Source organism: Trichechus manatus, unplaced genomic scaffold (assembly GCF_000243295.1).
Source record: "Trichechus manatus latirostris isolate Lorelei unplaced genomic scaffold, TriManLat1.0 scaffold00054, whole genome shotgun sequence".
In the NCBI taxonomy this organism is placed as follows: domain Eukaryota; kingdom Metazoa; phylum Chordata; class Mammalia; order Sirenia; family Trichechidae; genus Trichechus; species Trichechus manatus.
In genome coordinates this window covers 63,999-78,528 of record NW_004443990.1, presented here as the reverse complement: position 1 = coordinate 78,528, position 14,530 = coordinate 63,999, and positions in this window count along the sequence as shown.

Genomic DNA, 14,530 nt, shown 5'->3' with positions numbered 1-14,530 from the left:
AGAGAAAAGGGGGCCAGAGGGGGAAAAGTCACTAAATTAAGAAGGTCCCTGGGAGTGAGTAGCCTACAGATGAAATTGACTCCCCGAGTTTCTCTCCTTAAAACATAAATATTTCTAAGTAAGATCACAGACTCCCTCGTCATAAAATCAATGAAACCACAAGGGAAAATGATCTCCCGCATGACTGCCCCACAGATATCTCAAACGGAGTCATTTCCCGTCCCACAGAAGCAACTGTTCTGAGTCTCAGAATTTGAAATCCAGGCACTGTTGCTGAGAATTTGAGGCTAAAAGGAAATCAAGTGGTGGTTGGGTGCGTGTCTGTCTTGCTTTACTTACAGAATTTAGAACAGAAGCTAGGTTTTTTGATGGGTTCTGTGCAAACCCTACAGCAATGTGAGACTTTTTCTTGAAGTCCGAAGACCTGAGTTCAAGTTCCAGCCCTTCTAAGGAGTCCCTGGGTGGTACAAATGGTTAAGCACACAGCTACTAACCAAAAGGTTGGAAATTTGAATCTACCCAGAGGCACCTTGAAAGAAAGTCCTGGTGATGTATTTCCAAAAGATCACAGCCATTGAAAACTCAATAGAGCACAGTTCTCTGAAACACATGGTGTCACCACGAGCCGGAACTGACTCAGTGGCAACTGTTTTCTTTCTTTTTTTCTTAATTACTGACTGGGTATCTTTGGACAAAATAGAATCTCTCCGAGCCCAGTTTCCTCATCTAATAAAAAGAGGATAATAATACAAGATCGGTTTGCTCTATAGGAGAGGGGACAAGATCAAAAGAAATCTGTCTATACAGATGGTTTGTAAACCATAAGGCTCTTAATAAAAAACAGACCTTGTTATTGAAAAAATAAAAGCTTCAATTGTGTTAATGGAACCTGTGAGAACTCCTTACACTGTTAAGTGACAGAAAACCTAACTCAAACCGGCTTAAAAAAAGGGGATACTTTGACTTGTATAATTGAAGTGTTGAAGAAGGATCCATTCAGGCAAGGACTAAGATCAAACAACGTTACCAAGGGCCAGCGTCTCTCCATCTCCCTGCTCTGCCTTCTGTGGTATCCATAGTGCTGCAAGTCTTACATCTTCATGCAATGCCATCCAGGGGAAGAGAGGTACTCTTTCCAATAACTTCTATAGGAGACAGATGAAAAGAGTAAGAAAATTTCCTTTTTCCAAGTATATATCAAGTTTCATGGGCTCTCTTTATATAGCCAGTGGATAGGATATGCTGGTTGACTTAGGAGAATCGAGGCCCCTTTCTAGATCTAGGGTCAGGATGCATGGCAAGCAAACCACAAGGCTTGACGTTTGGAGGAGATTATTTTATTAGAAGAAGAGTGAGTGAATGGTGAGTTGCAAAAACAACATATATCCAATACAGTCCACCCCTTAATCTGGTCAGTATCCACACATGTCTATCTTCCCATAAACATACTTTAAAAAATATCCACCACCTATATAAAACACAGTCAATCTCTTCCCCTAAAAGAGACAAGTCACAATTTCATCCAGTTCAGGTTCTCCGGGTGATGTTAAGTTCTCGAGCTCTTTCAGATCTTGTGAGGTCCACTGAGGCTAAATGGTAAATTTAATTACATGGATGTACTCAGCAAACAATTGTGAAGACAGAACAGTAAAAATTCTCATTTGGAAAAGGAAAGAAATGAGAAAATAACTGACAAACGTCACTGGTACATAGCCCAGATCATATTCTGCCAGGAATCACAAGGGCGTCCTGCCCTGGTGGTGAGTATATGGCTTCTGCAGTTCTGACCTCTGGAGGTTCCCCTTTGCCCACAGCTTTGTGGGCCAAGCGTGAATTACAAAAAAATTGCTCAGAATACAGGCAAAGTCTCTGCTTTGTTTTTCTTCTCTGTGAGGTATTAAAATTGAAGCCAGCCACGAGACGTCAGCTATGGGCAGGAGGTGTAGCACTAACCCTTACATGGATGCCACCAAATTTTGATTAACGTGTAAAACTTATTTTGCTACAAGTGACTTTCTACACTATTCCCTGTCAGACTGAACACTGAGCTCAGGGGTCATGTTACCTCAAAGTGGTGTGGGTCTAACTTACTTTAAGAGCTAGGAGGCATAGGGTAAGGTCACATCAAGCCATTGCCCAAGAAAACAAGTTTGCTGGAGCATTCTGGAACTTTGCCTTGATAACATGAGATGTGATCAGGGCAAGAACAGATGGACTCACACAATGACATGGGGCAAACCAGGGAGTAGAGCATTAACTGTTAAGGTTTTGAACTCTGTGAGACATTGGCACACAGTAGTTGTCGTGACTGTGTTGTAATAGTTGCTGGCTTGTTTCATGTTGCTTTGAGACTTTTAATCTCTTCAAACATGCCACCAAACCTTCTAGTATTTGAAAAGCTGAAAGTCACTGGATTATCTACTTGTTCCCTAATGTCCCCTCTGATTAGGGTTGGCAGATAAAATATAGGACGCTCAGTTAAATTCGCATTTTAGATAAATGAGTACTTTTTTAGTGTAAGTGTGTCCCATGCAATATTTATCTGAAATTCAAATTTAATTGGGCATCCTGTATTTTTACTTGCTAAATCTGGCAAACCTACCTCTGATTTCCTTCCAGTCACTGCCAAGGGACAAACGCAACCCCACATCGGCCAGTGTTTTGTAATGTGCACCATCTAGTGGTTACATGAACAATGAGGAAACCAAGAAACTTCTCCAAAAGACAACGTGAAAATAGGAATGGAATAAAAGCTGAAAAAATAAAACTACGCTTTAATTAAAAACAAAACAAACAAAAAAAACACTTTAAAAACTCTTTTGGCTTCCTTCTTTGGATGGAGTATCTGTGATCAGATCAACAATATAAATTGTCTGGTGAACATTTGAAATCCTTTGTGAGTCATCAAATGTTTAAACAGCAACACCCACCCGGCTGAGGCCTTGGGCTCCTCCATTAACACATAAATGCTAATACACAACCTTGGCCTTGATCTAATGTGGTTTCTAGTGTTCCTAGTGATTATTTTACAATAAGCACGTGGCTTCTAGCAGTATCTATCAAGTACAATAAATGTCAGGCTGGTGCAAGTTTATTAAACCCAAATGGGTTTGTAGGGAGATACAAGGAAGCAAGTATTTCCTGTTTGCTATCTTACTGAGGGGGACATAAGGCTAAGTACTAAAGGGAATTGGCCAAAGGCCTCACTCTGGCTACACATTAGAATCACCTCGGGTGTTGGTTAAAAATATCAGTGCCTGGGCCTTACGCCCAGAGATTTTGATTTAATTGATTTGCAGTGGGGCTCAGGCTTGGTATTTTTTAAAAAGCTTCCCAGAAGAGTCTAAAATGAAGTCAGGGTTGAAAACCCCTAGTAGCTGAAAGGGCACAGATAGGAAAGAGGTGTGATCCTTGAACAAGTTTCTTACCTCCTCTGAGTCTGTTTTCTCATTTGATTTAACTCACCTGCTTGGATCCTTAGGGAGATTAGCAGTGATAACGTGTGCAAAGTTTTCAGTCCCGTAGCTAGCACGTGATAGGCTTCAATAAATGTTATTGCTCTTCCCCCTGGTGGACAGGATGCTAAGGGGATGGATTCCTACGGCACTGGGGGAGAGAATCCAGATCTGGGATGTAGGCTGGTGGGTTTGAACTGCTGACCTTTTGGTTAGCAGCTGAGTGCTTTTGCACCACCAGGGCTCCTATAATCTGGATCCGGGCCAAATCTTACCATAGGAAATGAAAGGGGCAGGAACCTCCAGTCCTGCCAACTATGCAGGCCCAGGGTGTGAGTACGCAGCTTAACCGCCTTGACAAGGAGGCAGGGCCTTGGTGAACTCTAAACTCAACAGTTTTCAGGGGATTGAGGTCCTCCTCTTTTAGCTCCCACAGCTCTCAGCTGATGACTATTACAGAACACCTCAAATTATAAGATCTACTTTAAAAATAATGTTTATGTCTATAAAAGTGGAAAATGTAGATAGTATGGGGCAACATAGAAAAGAAAAACCACCTTAATTCCAGAGAGTGTCACTATTAACATTTCGTAGCCTTTACTTCCAGGACTTTTCTCTCTCTAGTCTGTACTCCCCTAAGTTTGGGAGCCCTGGTGGCTCAGTGGTTAAGAGCTCAGCTACTAACCAAAAGGTCAGCGGTTCGAACCCACTAGCCACTCCTTGGAAACCTATGGGGGCAGTTCTACTGTGTCCTATAGAGTGGATATGAGTTGGAATCGACTCGACAGCAATGGGTTTGGTTTCTTTTTTTCGTTGTATGTAATTTTGTAAACTAATTTCCCCCCAGGCTTATTGTTATATCAAGAACATTTTCCAATATCATTAAGTATTTTTTGAAAACACAATTTTAAATGGCTGCATAGCCCAAACCAAACCACACTGCTGTCAAGTTTATTCCGACTCATAGCAACCCTGTAAGAACAGAATAGAACTGCCCATAGGGTTTCCAAGGCTGTAAATCTTTACGAAACAGACTGCCCCATCTTCTTCCCGTGGAGCGAACTGATGACCTTTCCGTTAGCAGTTGAGCACTTTAACCACTGTGCCACCAGGGCTCCTTAATGGCTGCATAATAGTACATTATATCAGCAGTTCTTAAACTTTAGTATGGAGGGCTTGTTTAACACAGATTGCTGCCCTTACCCCTGCTTTTCCAATTCAGGGGGCTGGTGATTGGCATCTCTAACAAGTTCCTAGGAGATACTGTGCTGTTGGTCCAGGGACCACACTTTGAGAACCGCTATATCACATGGCTATCTTGTTTAAAACTCAGCTGTCTGCCTCCCCCTCTAGCCAGGGGGCAAGGACCATGATTTACACCTTAAAATCAACTTGATGGCAACAGGTTTGAATCTCCTGTGGCCAAAACAGTGCCTATTATATGGACACTTTTCTGAGTACAGGGCCCAGTGCAACTGCACAGGTTGCTTGCCCACGTAGCCAGTCCTACCGAGGAACCCTCTGTGGCCCTGAGGGCTGAACTGGACATTAGGAATGGAAGTAGCAAGGAAAACACTTTGGTTCTCCCACATTTCCAGCCAGTCAACAATGGAATGGGTGAATGCATTCCCTATCGCCAGAGATGTTTCAGAGGCAGTTGGGTGATGGCTTGGAAATTTTGCAGACAGAATCGAAAGGGAAGAGGATTTGAAAGTTGAATGGGATGCAGGTGGTGGTGGTGGAGGCAGAGTAAGGAACCTCTATGGTCCATTTTAACCTTAAGATTTTGTAATTCTGAGTTCAGCAATGCAAAAGAATGGGGCGTGGTCTCCAGAGACTTCATGGGGGAGCTGGGATATGACCCTGCTGGATGGGTAGGATTTAGAAGGCAGACAAGGAGAAGACAACTTCCAAATATTTGGGGGGCAGTGGGGGGTTGTGGGGAAGCATATGCTAATCAATACAGTTAAACAAAACAAACCTGACAAACCTCGTCCCTAGAACTTCTATATGTAATGTCTCATCCTTGGTTTTACAGAGAAACCCAACATAGACTAGTCTTCTTGAAGAGATACCTTGGCCACAAAAGTTAACGAGCTAGCCAGGATCAGAGCTAGTTATTGCAGAGCATTGCTGCTGTTACTTCTTCCTCTTCCTCTTGCTCCTTCCCCTCTCCTTTTTCTCCTCTCCCCGTCCCTTCCCTCTTCCTCTCTATTCTTATTCTCCTCCTTTTGTTGTTCTTCTTTTTCTTCTTCAATCATGTGAGTTTCTACATCCGTAAGGTGTTACTTTATATTACTGCACTATGCAATACTGAAGACTTAATAAGAAATGGCATTAAAATCAGACTTCACTTTGAAGCTTGAAATATTTTAGGGACAGAAGCTCTCATCCTCAGCATATCTACTGAGGAACTCTTGGTTTTGTTTTCATTTTGCAGACAAGGCTGTAAGGCAGAGAAGCTGCCTTGTTTAGATTTCAGTTTTTGTGCTTCTGTGATTTTACCACAACAACACAGTTTTAATAAATGGTACAACAACTCCTCTTACAATTTTGCCCAGGATAAAAACTCAGAGCTCCATTTGTTCTTAGAACAAAATGGGTTTTAAGACAAGCTGTAGGGTGAGAGGGAGTTTTTTGATGGAAATTTATTTTCAAATACTCTCCAAATTCACAAGGTATCTCTGTAATTATAATAGTAACTGTAATAATAATGAAAAATAATAGATGCAATTTACTGAGTGTCTCTTATTTGCCAGACATTGATCAGGATGCTTTACCCATATTATCTTTTTTAACTCTCAAAGCAACTCCATGGACCAGGTACTATACACATGAGGAAACCGAGGTTCAGACTTGTTTCCTAAGATGACACAGCTGGTAAATGGCAGAGCTGTTTTTTACACCCAGCTTTGTCTGTCTACAAATTCTTTACTCTTACTACTCTGATACTCTTGCAAGCCTACACTGCATAGTTCTGTGGGTTTCTTTACCCTCTAAGCTCATGCCTGTAGTGGAGAGCTCTCTACTGAGCCCCTCACATATCAATGGCACTCAATTTCCAGCCACGGCCACCCAGTATTTTGAGGTACTTGAAACCAGATTTAAAATACATTCACTTCCTTCTAGCCTGCTCAAGAAGTTAAATATCATTTTTCATTTTTTATGGCACTTACTTTGAGTAGCTGAGTCACCCCGAAGAGGGTCTTATTGGTGCCTTTGTGATGATACGGAGGGCTATATCTAAGGATCTTATGGAGCCCTCCTTGGAAGGAGGAAAAAGAAAACAAGCAATGATTTATGAAAAGAATGGTAGAGATATACAAAACCCAGAAACTGTACTTCAGCATCAATCCATTCTTCATACATTAAGCCCTCTTGTGAGGAAATGATGTCACTTCTCTGGGAAGCCTTCCACAACCTGCCTCTGCTCCAGGCCCATGAACTGTTTCTTCCGGGTTCCTATTGTGTTCACACCTCTGCTCTTGTTCTCAGCACGCTACACTGGATAAGGTTGGGTGAGGGATATGTGTGCCCACTGTCACTTCTCTAGACTATGAATACCTGAACAGAGCACGGAGCTGGTCTAGACTGACTTTAACTGCCTCAGTGAATTTGTGGGTACCCAAGAAGAAGGGGTCCCAGGGCACGTGGAGTAGACAGTGGACTGGAAGGAGCCACTTTTGCAGGGCTTTGCTTGGGGACTCACGATTGCATGGATTAGTCACCAGGGAGAGCTTCAAAAATTTTGATGGTTCAGTGGTGCAGTAAGTCTTGTCTACATCACAGCCTGTGAGTTTTCTGAACATCCTAGAAAGTTAGCCTCTTCTCTGCAACCCCATAGCACCTGTACATACATCTGCCACAGGATTTACCACATTCATTCCTTCATTCACCAAGAATTTATTGAGAGCCAATAGGCTCTCAATTGTGCTGGGTGTGGGGGATACAGCCAGCTGTGCCCGGTACAGGGGATACCGTGTGAATAACACAGTCATGGACCTCATCCCCATAGAGCTTATAGACAAGGGGAGAGGCTTACAATCACCCAGATTGAAATTGTTCATTTCCATGTGAGTCTCCCCAGTACACTGTGGGCTCCTTAAAGGTACAGATTAGGATGTATTCTTTTTTTCCCCATTGGCTCTACAGCATAGCCTTTGATGAGTCAGGCTCCCTTCTTGGCTTCTATAGAATTAGGAAGTTGAAACTCAAGACCTCCAAGGCCTCTTTCCACTGTGACGGCTTATGCTCTAAGAGGCGACTCCTAAGTCCACTTAACCTCCAGTGAGTAACAAAATCTGGGTCCCCTTTCTTCCATATCATTCCCAAGCAGCTGTATTCAGGTGGCATATGTCGCAGAGAATATGTCCCACCCAACCCAATTTTCAAAACCTTCCATGCAAACAAACACAGAAAAGAAAACAAATTCTATAAACCACCCTGAACCCTGGTAGTGTAGATCTCCACATGGAGGAACCCAGTGTACATTCCAGAGCAGCAGGGCACAGAGAAGGACCCTGGCCTGGCCATCCCTGTACCCCTGCTGACACAGCACAAGGGCCAGAGTGGCGAGGGTCACAGGCAGACACACACACCACACAACACTGCAGACTGTTTCACCCCAAGGGGCTGTTTTGGTTCAGCAGCTCCTGTGGCTTGAATAAGTTAATCAATGATGACAAAAGATTAATTTATAACTGGACAGCAGACAAGATAGTTCAGACTTTGGTGGGGCGGCACTGAACTGTGGCGTAGGACATTGCTCGGAAGATGCCTGGGTCTGCAGCTTGGTGCAGAAGCTAAGGATTTCAGATCTACAATGGTTCCTAGAGATCACCTGGTCCAAAGACTGGGAAAATGTGCTGAGGTCTCTCCCTTCCTCTCCCTGGCACATTTGCTTAGTAGCCTGTCCATACAACAGCAAGGCCCTTTAGAAGAGTTCTGTTAAAAAAAAGTCCAGTTAAGAGGGAACATTAGCATGCCAACCCAGCCAAGGCCTGCTGATCAACTCTGCGTGATTGGGCAGAGGAAGAGAGGAATAGGAAGAGAGGAGGTAGTGGAAGGATGCGAAAGGATGGACAGAGAGCCAGAGGGGGTGAGAAGGTTGTTCCCACAGCTAGAGTCACCCAGCTCATGGATTGCTCCTACTCCAGTGAAGGTCAGGCTTCCAGGATCTGAATGATCTTTGAGGATCTACCCCTCCTTTTCCACATGCCTCCCTCTATCCTTTCCAACTTTAGACCCCTCTTCTAGGTCCCAAAAAGACAGACGTAAAACATGATATGCAGGTCCCTCTTGGGCCTGACTTATGCTCCAGATACTGCTTTTATCTCCAATAAAATCACCCCTTTTCTTTCATGTTGGAGACGCATGGCTGTGGATGTTGGCTGTAGGTGTTGCCATTTTGCCTGCTTCAGCAGTCTCCTATCTACAGCCAGGGCTGTTTGGGATTCTTAATTCAGGCCTATTTATCAAGGAAGCCCCTAGCAATGCTGCCCTGATGGACACTGGACTCAGGAGGCTTTTCCATGAGGCCACAGTCTAACTGCAGAAAGAAGATAAAACAGAGAAGATAAGTGGAACCAAAAATAGGAAAGAGGCTTATATTAAAAATGGGGGTGCATCTTTGTGGGCTGCTAAAATTGGGCTTCCTGCCTGAAAGGGCTCTGGGGGCTCAGCTGAATGGTGGTTAACTTAGGCTTGATTTTCCACTAGGAATCTGATTCTTGTCATTTTGACCCAATCCTACTTCCTAAACACACTCCATGCAGTATCCTGTCTTTGTTCATGCTATTCACTTGGTCCAGAATGCTCTTCTCTCCATTCTTCACACTGCTCAATTTATCAACCATCAAGACCCAGCTGAGGTATCTTCCCTGAAAGCCTTCCACAAAACTTTAGGTTGGACTTTGGCCTCCTTTTCTTTGCTTCCACAGCAGCCTGTGCTTCCTTATATTTATTGCAATAATGTCGGTTGAGTTCTCAACCCTGATACACAGATCAGCATCACCTGAGGGACCTTGTTAAAAATACAAATTCTAGATGGCTGAACCACAATCTTCTGGGGTAGGGTTTTGAAAGATGTGTTTTTGTTAGTCTTCACGTGTGTTTCAGATGCCAGGTTAGTGTTGGGTATGCGTCTCTCCCATCCTTCTAGACTCCAATTTCCTTGATGTCTTTTCTAGTCTCTGTCCCCTAGGCGTGGGCACAGGACTTGGAGCATGGTGACCCCATGGCACTGCACAGACAGCCCCTTAGGCCTAGCTGGATGGGATGCGGAAGCATGAGGCGCATGCCCTTTAATTCACGCCATTTTCATCCACTGTGCTGGGTTCTGAGGGCACAAGAGCAAAACCTGCCACAGTCTGCCCTCACACAGCTTACAGGGGAGCTAGAGGTGAATCAAATGACCTCGCACACATGAAATTATAAATTGCAACACAAGCGTTATAAATGAAACACAAATGTGTTCTGAGAACCTGTAACAGATGCTCTGGCGTAGGCTGGGAGGTCAGACCTAAACAAAGGGTAGTGAAGGAGGGGGAGGGCGGGGGAGAGGTCTCTTACTGGTTCTTCTTAGAACTGTTCTCATCTGGAAACCAACTGGGAGGCATTCCCAAGATGGCCTCCAAGGGAAGCTTCTACTCAGATCCTCCCCATCACCCAGCCTCCATTTCTGCTTTTCTGCCATCTACTCTTGCCATTCTGGTGGCGTAGTGGTTAAGTGCTACAGCTGTTAACCAAAAGGTCGGCAGGTAGAATACACCAGGTGCTCCTTGGAAACTCTATGGGGCAGTTCTACTCTGTCGTATAGGGTTGCTATGAGTCAGAATTGACTCAATGGCAACGGGTTACTCTTGCCATGAACCTTTGGGAGATAATATATTTATAAACAGAGGAAAGACTTGTTTCTTCATAATGAGGGTTGCCTGCTAGCATATGCAGTGTCTTTGCTGAATTACAAAAAGGTGCTCCTCTGAACTGACAGTAACTTTGCACTTAGCACGTGGCTTGGCCAGTGGAGTATAGGCTGGATTTAAGCCCTTACTGCCCACCCCCCTTAGCCAAGCACCTTCATGCAGTGAACAACTTGAACAACCTTCTGTGGTGGCCCTGCTGCATGTCCTCTTGAGCAAGACATACATTCTGGCTTCTTGGCTCCCCTCACAAACTGGAAGATTTCTTCACTGCAGGAGATAATTACATCTTCTATGAGTATAAATCTGCATGAACATTTAGAAAAGAATTTATATGTGTCTTCTGAAGGACTGCGTGTTTTTCTTATCTAAATTGAAATGAGGATTCTTTTCAATGTGATCCAAGAGACTTCTTTCATATGGTAATTCACACAAACTCTGGCCGATAAGCCCTAGACTTGGCATAAGGTTCAAAGCAGAAACTGTGTTCAGATGAGGCACAGGGATGCTTTTTGATCTGATTTGCTTTTAGCCACTGACACTGGAATAATTTTGGCCTCCAAGTGGCAGTGGGCCTCAAAAACATGGTAAAACAAGATCTCTTTAAATAAAGTCTGGAATACCTAGAATGGGCAGAGGACCCCTTACTACATTTGGGAGCTAAAAAAAAAGCACTTTCTAATGGAAGATAACTCTTGTCACATACCAGCAAGTCAGATTTGAACTAGAATGGTCCTTGAAGGTACCTTATCCAGATCCTTCCTCTTACCAGTAGTGAAACAGGCTAAAAGAGAGAAAGTGGCTTGGCCCATGTGAGTTGCAGAGCCTGAATTGCAGATGGCTTCTTCCCCAGGTGTGGCCAACAGTGTCCATTATGAGGATGGTATGAGCTAAATGTGTGTGTGTGGGGGGGGGGGATGGGCGAGAAAGGGACACCAGGACAGGAAGATACAGTGCCTCACCAAGTCCAGTGTGGCCCCTCCACTTTCAGTTATCAGAAGCTGCTCTTTCTACCTAAGATGGGTTAGGGATAAGCCTCATCTTCAGGAAATGACACCAGGAGTAGAGTGGAAACTTGGAACAGTAGAAGGGGAAGATGGAAGCTAATCTTACCGACACAGGAAAAGACTCAAGTGAATCACATGTGCTATTACTGTTTCACAAATGATCGTAATAATTGGTGGAAGGGGAGGAGGGTTTAGTGTCAAAGTGACATCCTACTTTGGGTACCATGTCTTTCCATGTCTGACATTTGAAGAAACACTTTCAGTTGGGAGGATAAGATGAGCTAATGGGTTCCAAGCCCCTAGTCGGCTGTTTGGCTCACAGTGGGTGCTCAGTAAATGGTAGCATTTCTCAATGGAGATCCTGTTAAGAAAAGGGAAAGAGGAAAGGAACTACATATCTACCATCCATCCATCCATCCATCATCCATCCATCCCTCCCTCCCTCCCTCCATCCATCCATCTGTATCTATCTAAACATATCCTTTAACCCCTTCAACAATGCTTTCTCACAGATGAGGAAACAAAGAAGATAAGTTTCTTGCCCAAAGCCACACAGCTCGAATACAGTGAAACTTGGTTCTTCTGGTTCCATATCATTTCCCTCATGCTATGCTAACTTATTCTTAGACTCGGCATAATTTCTGTCAGCTTCAGCTGACTCTTCTTTTCCTTGCTCCCAGACCCTGCCCTCCCTCCCCAGAGGACATGTAACAGACATGGTCCCTGCATTTGTGTGCATTTGAATAGAGGTGTGGCACCTCATATACAAGGTCTGACTTTGGGAGACAAGTGTGTTGGTGGCAGGAGCATTTGAGAATGCTAGAAATGGAAGTCCCTTTCCCAAAGCTACAAGATCAGGGGACATTCTGGGACTGTGCAAAAACTCCATCAGCAAGCCCAGACTCTCTTCTGATTCACACTTAGAAAGTCAGCATGAACATTTCAAACTGAGGTTGCTGCTTGCTCTGTCAGCAACAAAGTTCCTGAGGAGTCCAGGGCCCTCTTTTCTTCCCTTGTCTCTTGTTTACACTTCTGGTGACGAGGTAGGAATAATTTCAAACGAACACCTTCTTCATTTATTTTGGGAAGTTGTACTACAGATTAGGCAATTGTGAGTTTTTCATTAATATTCAGTTCTCTAATGAATTTTGCCAGGATCTAACTCTAAAAAATAAAATCCAATATATCCATTCCCTGTTAAGGGCATAGATGAATCTGGAAACACAGATTCAAAAGGTGCACTTTTCTGATTCTGAAGCACACATGCAGGAATATTGACTGGGCTGGGAAAGAGAAGACCTAAGCTTTGGTTCTGGTTCCCACCCTGCTGCCTGTGTGATCGCAGATCAGTTGTTTAACCTCTCTGGGCCTAAATGCTTGCTAAGGACTTTTTCAAATATTTTATAATTGTGAACACTGAGAGAGCTATCCTGTGTAGTGCTAAATTTCACATGTTCACCATGGCCAACAATACTTGATAAATCTAGAACTTGCTTTGATTGAACAGGGACAGATGTTTAAAGCAAAGACAAGTTCTTTCCAACTACGGCCCTGAGCCTGTGGGTTTGGTAGTTCAATCAGGCTGTAGAGAGTCCTGAGCATTTTACGCTGAAAAATATTTCCCATTTGCTTAAAATAAAAATTCTGAAGGGTAAGTGGTATTTCTAAATTCCACTGAGATGGAGCTCAGAACTTGAGAACTTGACCATGTAGTCTAAACTCCTCAATGTACAGGTGTGAAGGCCCAGTGTCTGGGAATGAAGTTCTTCCAGGATGCCTAGAGAGTCTGAGAGAGAACCTGGCTGTCATCATGTCCAATCTAATGCTGGTGCCATGTGACTGTGCTTTCCCTCTGTAGAAATCAAAGCTGATTTGAAAGGCAAAGGATTATAGACATTAGATAGGCATCTTAAGAACAACTTTATTAGTAAAAATAAAGATTTTTGTTTCTATTTTCAGCTTAACACACATCAAGACCCTGTACTTCTTCAAATACCACTCTGGACATGTCGATTTACATTTCCTAAAGAGCTATGGCAACCTACGGCTGCTAACCAAAAAGTCGGCAGTTTGAATCCACCAGCTGCTCCTTGGAAACCCTATGGGGCAGTTCTACTCTGTCGTATAGGGTTGCTATGAGTCAGAATTGACTCAATGGCAACGGGTTACTCTTGCCATGAACCTTTGGGAGATAATATATTTATAAACAGAGGAAAGACTTGTTTCTTCATAATGAGGGTTGCCTGCTAGCATATGCAGTGTCTTTGCTGAATTACAAAAAGGTGCTCCTCTGAACTGACAGTAACTTTGCACTTAGCACGTGGCTTGGCCAGTGGAGTATAGGCTGGATTTAAGCCCTTACTGCCCACCCCCCTTAGCCAAGCACCTTCATGCAGTGAACAACTTGAACAACCTTCTGTGGTGGCCCTGCTGCATGTCCTCTTGAGCAAGACATACATTCTGGCTTCTTGGCTCCCCTCACAAACTGGAAGATTTCTTCACTGCAGGAGATAATTACATCTTCTATGAGTATAAATCTGCATGAACATTTAGAAAAGAATTTATATGTGTCTTCTGAAGGACTGCGTGTTTTTCTTATCTAAATTGAAATGAGGATTCTTTTCAATGTGATCCAAGAGACTTCTTTCATATGGTAATTCACACAAACTCTGGCCGATAAGCCCTAGACTTGGCATAAGGTTCAAAGCAGAAACTGTGTTCAGATGAGGCACAGGGATGCTTTTTGATCTGATTTGCTTTTAGCCACTGACACTGGAATAATTTTGGCCTCCAAGTGGCAGTGGGCCTCAAAAACATGGTAAAACAAGATCTCTTTAAATAAAGTCTGGAATACCTAGAATGGGCAGAGGACCCCTTACTACATTTGGGAGCTAAAAAAAAAGCACTTTCTAATGGAAGATAACTCTTGTCACATACCAGCAAGTCAGATTTGAACTAGAATGGTCCTTGAAGGTACCTTATCCAGATCCTTCCTCTTACCAGTAGTGAAACAGGCTAAAAGAGAGAAAGTGGCTTGGCCCATGTGAGTTGCAGAGCCTGAATTGCAGATGGCTTCTTCCCCAGGTGTGGCCAACAGTGTCCATTATGAGGATGGTATGAGCTAAATGTGTGTGTGTGGGGGGGGGGG